This window comes from Mobula birostris, chromosome 20, assembly GCF_030028105.1.
Source record: "Mobula birostris isolate sMobBir1 chromosome 20, sMobBir1.hap1, whole genome shotgun sequence".
In the NCBI taxonomy this organism is placed as follows: Eukaryota; Metazoa; Chordata; class Chondrichthyes; order Myliobatiformes; family Myliobatidae; genus Mobula; species Mobula birostris.
This window is the reverse complement of record NC_092389.1, coordinates 61,834,286-61,844,845: the sequence shown is the minus strand read 5'-3', so window position 1 is coordinate 61,844,845 and position 10,560 is coordinate 61,834,286. Positions and strand designations below refer to the sequence as shown.

At 52.0% G+C, this 10,560-nt stretch overlaps 1 protein-coding gene across 1 annotated transcript in view; it reads left to right on the top strand.

Moving 5' to 3' along the window:
• LOC140185028 (uncharacterized) overlaps positions 1-10,560 on the top strand; it is a 346,977-nt gene that overhangs the window by 69,343 nt on the left and 267,074 nt on the right. The gene's annotated exons all lie outside the window — the stretch shown is intronic.

Below are 10,560 nucleotides of genomic sequence, written 5' to 3'. Positions count from 1 at the left end.
CCACCTAAACAGGAAAACACTTTGCGTATAATGTTCCCAATAGTCCTCGAACACAACTTTAACCGGAAGATCATTTCTCTGCCTCCTCAAATGAATCCTATGCTAGCGTAACTGCAATATCTGCAATTCTGATGATAGTTCTGCCATTTCAGCCAGTAAAACCGAAACAGGAGACGACCTTACTGCACCACCATACAATCTTAAAGCCTGTTTTTCTGTCACATTCAAGTACTTTAGGGTTGAAAATGAAGCTGAGCTATAAGCCCCACAGCCATAGTAAAGAACAAATCTAATGAAACCAATTTAATTCCCTGGTTCATATTTTCACTGTTATACTGTATGTATTTCATTCAGCAGTTCGGTAAGAACAGTCTGTTTTGCTTTCAGCCTGTCTGGGTTATTGCTGAAGATAAGGGATGTTGAGGAATGTGTGGCATCCAATTAGGATGGGAGGACTTTGGGGACGTTTTCCTTTCTGTTGAACACTGAGGTCGGGCCTGGGGCTTTTTTCGGGGGGAGATGGAGAAAGAAGACGCTGGATAGAACAGGTCGTAGGATTTGACCTAGTGTGGGTCCGGGATTCGACGAAGCCAGGGTCCGAGATCGATTTATAATCAGTGAATATGGTGAAACTTTGAGCTCCAACTTGTGCACATTTCTATTTGTTTTTCTTTACTAACCTTTTAGTTAAGTTCAGATTCATAAATATACTTCCTTTAATCGTATGCAGGGTACTGTCCGTCATTTCGTGGCACTAATTTGTGACGAGGTAGCAAATTACACACATCCACACAAACTGGGGTCCGGGGCTGGAAGCCATCTCGGTCTCGCGAGTCTGGCGGTATTTATTCTAGTCCAGTGTCTTCCCCGGACTTTCGCAGCCGACGAAACCAGAGTGTTTCATCGTCGGGGTCTCGTCGGGGATCGATTTCGTTGGATGTTGTGTGATAGCCCAGAGCATTGATCCAGTGGGTTGTGTGTTTAAGTCTGTGCTAAACTACTGTCCGGTAAAGTGATTACGGTGTGAGGCTGTGGATGCTGCAGGGGTTGATCAGTGGTGCGAATCCACAGGGTTACCGGTACCAAATACGTGAGTATTGACTGGGGGAAACATTCGTACCCGGACGAGTTGTTAATTCGAACTTTAAACACCGTCAAAGCAGCAGAGCCTCGCTATCAAAAGCCGAGAATGTTCTCAGGAGCGAGGCCCATACTCGAGGGGGAAGAGGAGTATCGGACTCGGGCAGAGCGGACCGCTCAGATGACGTAGCAGTGCCGTGATGACGTAGAAAGACAGCGATTGGTTGAAAGTTTGAGGGGGCCGGCTGCTGACGTGGTGAGATCTGTAAACACACTGAGCCCGTTAGCCACTTCTACGCGCTACATTTAAGCGCTATAGAAAATGTGTTTGGCACAACGGGAAGCCCGATGGAACTTAGGAACTTAGAAAATGTTTCAGGATAAGGGAGAGAAACTTTCTGTCTATATTTTTCGACTTGAGATACAGCTGGGTTGCTTGTGGCGCAGACGGACCATTCAAAACAGCGGAGGTGAATCAGTTAAGATAGGCTCAAATAGCGAGAGGCGCACAGTCACAGGACACAAACGCTAGTGGTCTCCGGCTCTCTGGTAAGTCGCTCCCCACTCCGTTGCTTGTTGAGCTGATCAGAGAAGTCAGAGAGGAGGATAATGCTTCGGATCCATGGTGGTGTTGGGGTGGAGCTGTACCGTCCTCGGTCGTAGTCCCCTGCGCTGAAGTGCCAATTGATAGCCTACCCCGGGGTGGGGTAAGGGACCACATGGCAGAGTTGAGAATTCAGATGTCCCAGTTGTCATCTGTGGGTGCGCTTCCCCCCCACACCAAACGATAGATCTGATAGCGAGGCTGACCACCTTAAGGGACGGACTATGCAGAGCGCTGCTGGTGGCCGGGCTCCCCCGAGGACAGCGGCCGGTATTTTCTGTTTTAACTGTGGTGGAGGGACACTTCAGGCGGGAGTATGAATGACGGGAAACCTCGAAGAGAGTGAACCCCCGGGTACCTAAGTGAGAGAGAGGCGTCGGGAAACTTAGAAGAGACCTAGTGAGGGAATAGTCTGGCGTCTCGGGGGAACGCGTTCCCAGAAATATATCAAGGAACACCCTGAGGCAAAAATAAACTAGTCCTGAAGGGTTAGTGGGGTCCAGCTCCAGTGAATCTTTACGGCTAGAGGGTATTTACGCTAGACCCACACCTGACACAGGCTCGGAGGTCAGGTTGCTGTATTTGACGCATTTACCATCAACGCCACTCAGTGCACTAGAGATCTGGGGTCTTAGTGAGGGGTGATTATTTGTCATTGAAGTTGGAGTTCTCGGAGACAGATGTGGGAGCAGCTGAGGTCCTTGCACATTACCGCTAGTTTGTCCGGACCTGTTCATCAGGGCGAGTTTCAATTCTTGTGGGGACAAACACTCCTATTGTGGGGAGGCTAATGCAAGCCTGCACGGAGAGAGCTTTGAGAAAACATTGTCAATTTACCAGGGGTTTCGAACTGCGTGGCCGCTCTGGGCCGGGTAATGAGCTTAGACGAGAGACTGTGTGGTTCATCCGGTCAAAACCAATCGTGTGACGGCCTGGGTAAGTAGCGAGAGTGATGGGAAACCCCTAATTCCCAGAATGCCTGAGGACGAGGCCCTCTTGGTGAATGCTCCGGAAGACCACGAAGAGAAGTCAGGCTGACCTGCTGGGGTGCTGGTGAGACCTGAACTGCAGAAGCCCTCGGTTCTACAGGTGAACAGGATGGCAGTAACTGTCAGGGACACAATGAAGAGGAAGGTCACCTTCAAGCGGGGGATGACCCGGCGCACCTCTTCTCGGTAACGGGAATGTCTACTGCCTCTGTGAGACGAGCCAGGGAGAAACTCTGTTCGAAAGGAGGGAAAGGTGACTGCTGAGTCATTCACATTTGGGAATCCCCGGTACCTGTGGGTTGGAAGAGGAAGCTGATACAGAAGATGTTGAAACTGGAAGGTATCTTTTCTACCGGTGAGATCGATGTGGGTTGTTCCAAGAACACTCGCCACACTCTCCGGGTGACCCAGAACACCCCGTTCAGAGAAACGTCGCGGCGCCTGGCCCCTGCAGAGGTGGAAGACGTGCGGCAGCATTTGTGAAATCTGAAGGAAGCTCGGATCATCTGCAACCCTCAGGCTCGGCGAGTTCGTGAACGTCTAGGGGAAAACAACTTCTGGCCCCGCCAAAGTGAGAAATCACGTTTGTGTGGATGCCGTGTAATGTACCGCCCAGTCACAAACCCCCAAAGCAAAATATCAGACAGTACACCCTATGCAATTACATGGTTGTACTTTATGAATCTTAATCTGAATATAGGGTTAGTAATGAAAGTCAAAGAGAGCCCGTTTCAAGGAAAAGTCAAAAGTACATGTTGCAGCTCATTCAGTCCCCATTCTTCCACCATCGCTGACCGTCGGGCTCTCAGATCGCAGTCCACCCCGTCCGGTGATCTACCAGCTCTCTCCACACGCGTCTTCCCTCTTCGTCTCTCCTCGACGAAAAAAAACCGGGAAAAATCTCCGTCCAGATTCACAAGACAGAGCAACAATCTCCTGATTGGCTAACATGCATACCAGAGTCCTGTTATCTCCAGCCATAACCCAAACATTGCTGCTACGGAGAAACCATTACCTCAGCAGTGAACATACACAGAACAGCCATTTCATTCGGCTTAGCAGTGAAACATTACAGAGAAGACATTACATTAGCAGTGAATTCTTACAGCGCAATACACTCTCTCCCCCACCGAATTTATTCCTGTCCTCATGACGTTAAAATAATTCGCCAACCCTTCCTGCAAAACACAAAGCCCAAGCCAGGTGCAAAAGGCAGTGACATAGCTCCTTAAACGGTAGAGATCACGCCCTGTTCCCCTGACGCAACATTGGCCAACCTATCCGGTGGTCTCCTAATTCTCTGAGACATCCGTACCACCTCACTTAACTCTTCAGGCTCAGACACTACTGGTGATACTTCTGGTCCACCTGGTGAGTCCTCCCTCGACCTATCACTCCTGTCCCTCTGCAGCTCGGAGCCCACTGTCACGTGTCAAGGCCCCACTTCCTCTCCTTCAGGGTCCCGCTGTAACCCAGGCTGCCCACAGATAGCAACCTCTCCCCCCCGCCCCTCACCCCACTTAACCTGACTCAGTGGGAGCAGGGCCAGGGGTCTCTGCCTCAATGAGTGGGGAGTTCGCGAAAGGCAGCATATGCCACACATTCAGATCCTCATCCCTCGAAACAGTATCCCTCTCATGGGTGCCCCCCCGGCCCCCAGCCTCTCCCGCTGTGGGCCCTGCAGTCGCCCCGTGTTTTCGCAGAGTCCTCTTACTAGGTGTAGGCTCCAAGTCGGGCTCTGGGTCAACCCGCACCTCTTGTCCCAGGGGCAGTAGGTGGTTCCGATGGAGAATCTTGACGGGCCCCTTCCCCTCCTCTGGTCTCACCCGGAAAACTTGTAGGTTTGACATCTGACTCTCCACCACATAGGGTGTGGCCACCCAGCGGTCATCCAACTTGTGCTTATGAAGACTCTGTCTGCCGGCAGGAGTTGGGAGAACCTCACTTTTTGATCATACCTCCTCTTATTTCCTCAATACTGCTTGGCAGCCGCGACCTCGGCTAATTCATAAGCCCCTTTCAGCTCTCTCCTATAATCAGACACATACTTCAGAAAAGTCTTCGGTGATAATTCATCCTCGTCAGTCCCAAAACAAAGGTTAATGAGCAACCTCGCCTCAGGCCCAAACATCAGATAATATGGCGAGTACCCAGTAACTTCATTTCGTGTACAGTTGTAACAATGAACCGGATGCACAATATGTTGACTCCACCTGCTCTTCCTGCTGATCTCCATGGTCCCGAGTACGTCCAGCAAGATCCGATTAAACCCCTCAGGCTGGGGATCGCCCTGCGTGTGATAGAGCGCGGTCCTCGACTTCTCAACTCCAAGCATGCCCAGTGACTCATAGATGAGGCTGCTCTCGAAGTCCCGTCCCTGGTCACTATGTTCCGCCTGGGGAGGCCATAATGAACGAAGTACTTCTCCCATAACACTTTTGCCACCGTAGTCGCCCTCTGGTCCTCGGTAGGAAAAGCCTGAGCATATCTGGTGAGGTGGTCCGTGATGACTAAGACATTCGCCGTGTTACTGGCATCGGGTTCTATGGACAGGAACTCCACACACACCAGGTCCAGGGGCCCTGCACTCTGTAAGTGGGACAAAGGAGCTGCCCGCGTAGGCAGTATCTTCCGGCGTATGCAACGAATGCACGACTTGCAGTATTCTTCAACCTCCGACTTCATTCGGGGCCAGTAAAACCGGTCTCTTGGCAATCGATAGATCTTTTCCGCCCCCGAATGTCCAGAATCATCATGAAGTGACTTCAACCTAATCCTCCGATACTTCTCGGGCAGAACCAGCTGGCAACGCCGGGTCGGTCTGGGACTGACGTGACCCGGTGTAAGATCTGGTTGTTCAACTCCAACCGAAGCATTCTTTCAGTAATGGAGGCACCAAAGCGTCGTTCGTCTTCTCCGCCGGAGCCGTGTCTCCATTTTCTACCGCGGACCAAATAGTGCCACTGCCCGGGTCATCCCGCTGAGTAGCCGCCACTTCCCCAGAACTCAATTCCGGCAGCAGTGAGGTCACAGTGAACCTGGGGAATGACGTCATCGGAAGCCGCCCATTGATCCGCTGCTCGATCCGGCCGCTCCTTTTCCTCTGCCTTCACGGTGATGGCAAACTGACACAGGGCCGTCACCCCAGGGGCAGGAACGCTGTCCCCCTCCTCGTCCCTGTCCAGTCCCTCATGTACCTGTCACCCCAGGGGCAGGAACGCTCTCCCCCTCCTCGTCCCTGTCCAGTCCCTCATGTACCTGTCACCCTAGGGGCAGGAACGCTCTCCCCCTCCTCGTCCCTGTCCAGTCCCTCATGTACCTGTCACCCCAGGGGCAGGAACGCTCTCCCCCTCCCCGTCCCTGTCCAGTCCCTCATGTACCTGTCGGGACAAAGCATCCGCATCAATGTTCCGGCTCCCCGGCCGGTGCTTCAGGCTGAAATCACAGGCAGACAACGCTGCCAACCACCGATGGTCTGTCACATCCAGTTTCCCCGAGGTCAGGATAGAAGTTCGGGGGTTGTTGTCCGTCCTCACCTTAAACTTGGCCTCGTACAGTCAGTCACTCAGCTTATCCACCACCGCCCATTTCAACGGCAGGAATTCCAACTTGTGCGTGGGATCGTTTCTCTCGTACGGCGACAAACACCACAGGCCTCAACCCGGTGCCCTGATGCTGATACAGGACGCTCCCTAAACCCTCTCGGATGGAATCTGTGTGCAGTAGTTACGGCAATCGGGGGTCCGCAAAAGGCAGCACCGGCGCCTGGGTCAGCAGTCCCTTCAGAGATTGAGAAGCCTCCTTAAATTTTACATCCCACCTCTGTCCAAACGGCTCCGACGGGTTTAGATATTCTCCACCCCCCTGTCCTTTCCCCCCTCCCTTTCTTCCCCGGGGAGGGTAACCACACAGAAGCTGATTCGAGGGGTGCAGCCCGTCAGGAATCTCCGATAATAACCACAGAACCCCAGGAACGAGCGCAGGGCGCTGACAGTCTGGGGCCTTGGCCAAGTGGTCACCGCTTCTATCTTAGCAGGGTCTGTCCCTACTCCATCGGTGAGATTATGTGTCTGACTTAGATAACAGACGTTTTACAAAACTGGCACTTGTCCAGGGAAAGTTTTAACCCTTCATCTTTCAGGCGGCCGAGCAGCTTCAGCAGTTTCGCTTCGTGTTCTTCCAAGGTGGATCCAAGTACTATGAAGTCATCCAAATACACCAACACCTCAAGCAAGTTCATATCCCTCACCGTCTTCTCCATGACCTGCTGGAAGTTTGCAGGGGCTCCCGATATGCCCTGGGGCGCCTTTCAAACTGTTAGCATCCCAGGGGACATATAAATGCCGTCTTCTATTTGTCGGCCTCACTCATGGGGATCTGGTAATATCCACACTTCAAATCCAGCACACCAAACCACTTTGCACCACTCAGACAGGCCAGCGCGTCTTCGAGCCTTGGAACCGTATACTGGTCAGGGAAGGTGCGCCTGTTCAGAGTCCTATAGTCCACACACATGCGTACCTTCCCGTTCTTCTTCCAGGCTACGACTATTGGGGACGCATAGGGGCTTTGGGACTCAGTGATGATCCCAGCTTCCTTCAACTTACACAAATGCTGCCGCACGTCTTCCACGTCTGCTAGTCGCCGCGATCTCTCTCTAAACGGGGTGTCCTCGGTCACCCGGATAATGTGACGCGTGCTCTTGGAACAACCCACATCAAACTCGACAATGGAAAATACACTTTCCAATGTCAACATCTTCTCCACCAGCCTCCTTTTCCAACCCGGCGGCACCGGGGAGTCCCCGAAGTTGAATGACTCAGCGGTCAACTTCCCCCGCTTTTCCAATAGTTTCTCCCCGGCGTGCCTCACGGGGGCGCTAAACATTACCGTCACCGGGAACAAATGCGCCAGAGGCATCCCCCGCTTGAAGGTGACCTCCCTCTTCGTAGTGTTCCTGACGATCACTGCCATCCTGCTCGCCTGTACAAGCGAGGGCTTCTGCAATTCGGGCCTCACCAGCACCCCAGCCAGAAACCCCGACACCCCCTTGTGGTTCTCCAGAGCGTCCACTAAGAGGGTTTCTCCCTCAGGCATTCCGGGAAATATGGTGGGTCTCCATCACTCTCGCTACCTCCCCGGGCCATACCACCATTGGTTTCGACTGGGTGAACCACACGGTCCCTCGTTTAAATTTGGTATCCAGTCCAATGCTGCCACGCACTTCCTCAAGATCACGTTGATACACTGGGAGCACGGACAGGGTCCCCAAAAATCTCTCACCCGCCTTCTCCTTACAGGCCCCCATGAGCCTCCTCACCAGAGGGATGTTGGTCCCCACCAGAATTGAAACGCAGCTCTTCTCAACAGGGAAACCAGCACCTCTATATCAAGACCCTCAGACACTCCCACATCGGCCTCCGAGAACTCCAGTTTCACTGACAAGTAACCGTCGTATGGATAATCACCAGCACTGAGATCCCAAATCTCCAGTGCACTGAATGGTGTCAAGGGTAAATGCTTCAGATACCGGTTGTAAAACGAATGGTACAGTAACGTGACCTGCGATCCCGTGTCGAATATGGCTTTAGCGTAAATACTCTCTATCCGCAGCGACACACTGGAGCGTGGTCCCACTAAGCCTTCAGGAATAGGGTCTTTTGCTTTCGGGAGTACCTTGGTACATTGCTGGGAACGTGTTCCCCCAGAGACACCAGGTCGTTCCCTCACTGGGTCCCCTCTAGGTTTCCCCAACGACTCTCCCTGCTGAGGTACCCGGGGGCTCACTCTCCTTCTGGCGTGAGACCTGCTGCCAGCAGCCCTCCGCACTGTTCATCCCCTTGGGGAATCTGCAGCCCCCCCCCCGCCCACAACAGCCCCAACATATGGGGGGGGGGTCACACCCGCTGATAACAACCGACGTATCTCCGTTCTCAACTCTGCCACAATCTCTTCTACCACTCTACCGCTATCTGTGGTCACTTCACCGCAGGAGACACTACCGAGGACTGTACCCTGCTGACTGAGTCCTCCCGTGCTTCCGCCGCGTTCTCCTCTTCCCGTACCTCTCTGATCAGCTTAACAAAAGATGGAGGGGATGCGTCGTACGAGACTGTCAGAGACCCCATACAATCGGGTCATGGCTATCTGGTCCATTCTTAACCGATCCACCTCAGCCGCCTGAATGACCCCTCTGTGCCGCAAGCAATTTAGCTGCCTCTCTAGCCGTAAAATAAAATAAAAGCAGAAACCTTCTCCCCCTGCTCCTGACGCATGCTTTGAAACCCCACCAGGAGCTCCACTGGGCTTCCAGTCGGATCAAAGTCATTGCCCAGTGCTTGTTGATAACTGACAGCTATCGCTACGGGATAATGTAACCTGACAGCTCTCTCGTCAACGGCCCGCCCATTCAAACTTTCAACCAATCACTGTCGCTTTTCATCATCCGAGCACTGCCACTCATCTAACAACTGAGAGGTCCGTTCCGCCCACGTCTCATACTCCTCCTCCCCTTTCGGGGTGGGTGTTATTCCAGAGAATAGGTGGAGCCTGCCATAGCTGGGAATTGGAATCTGATTTTTCCATTTATTCGCCAGAGAAGTAAGGGCGGCTACTACCTCAGAATTCTCACTCTCCACCGGGGGACGTGGACTAATTAGATCTTCCAACTCCGACCACTCTTTCCCCTCACTCCTCAGAAATGATAGAACCCTGTCTTTGAAATCTCCGCCTCCAGCTCCCTCAGCGCTGGTCTGCATGAGAACAAGAGCAGCATCCGCCATTTTATCAAGTCTCCGCTCACAATCACAACTTCAACAGAACCTAACAGTGGAATTAACAATTCATCCGGAGTACAAATATCTGCCCCACTGGTTCATTTCTCTGGGTAATTACACAGCATCCAACAGAATCAATCCCGAACGCAGCCCCCACAATTGTAATTCTCGCTTTGCCTAGCGGCTTAATCTAGGGGGTGATAACCCCCTTCCCGGCCAAACTGAAGAAATGTCGTTTGGATGGATGCTGCCCGATGTGTCCCCTGTTACAAATTAGTGCCCAGAAATAAGAAACAGAACACACTTTGCGATTAAATTATTAAGCTTTATAACTCTTACTTTGACTGTATGGTTAGTAGAGAAACAAAATTGAATAAAGGGTGCGATCTTATTAAACAGTCTGTGCGCAAAAGTGGAGCTCACTGTCGGTCCCCATCGGCCTCCTCCGATCGTTACTGCCCTTCGGACCCGCGCTCCGAGTCCACCCTCTCCGGCAGTCTAGCAAATCTCTCCATTCGCGTCTTCTCTCTCCATTTCTATCTCTAACAAAATCAACGCTCCTAGATTCACGAAACAGAGCAACAAAATCCTGATTGGCTGACATGCATCCCACAGTCCTGTTATCGCCAGCCATAACACGAACATTGCTGCTGCAGAGAAACTGTTACTTCAGCAGTGAACATTACAAAGAAGTCACTACATTAGCAGTGAAACCTTACAGCGCATTACACATAACAGAAGCATCTGGCTTCCCTTGGGCTGTATTCCCTGGAGTTTAGGAGAATGGGGGCTGGGGTCGTGAGGGGAATCTCATTTAAACATTCTGAATTTTAAAAGCTCTGAACAGATTAGATATGCGAAAGTTATTTCCCATGGTAGGTGAATCTAGGACAAGAGAGCACAACTCAGGATCAAAGGTCATCCATTTAGAAAAGAGATGAGGAGAACTTACTTTAGTCAGAGGGTGGTAAATTTGTGGAATTTGTTGCCACATGCAATTGTGGAGGCCAAGTCATTGGGTGCACTTACGACAGAGAGAGATGGGTTCTTGATTAGCCAGGGCATCAAAGGGTATGGGGAGAAGGCAGGGGAGTGGGGATGACTGGAGAAT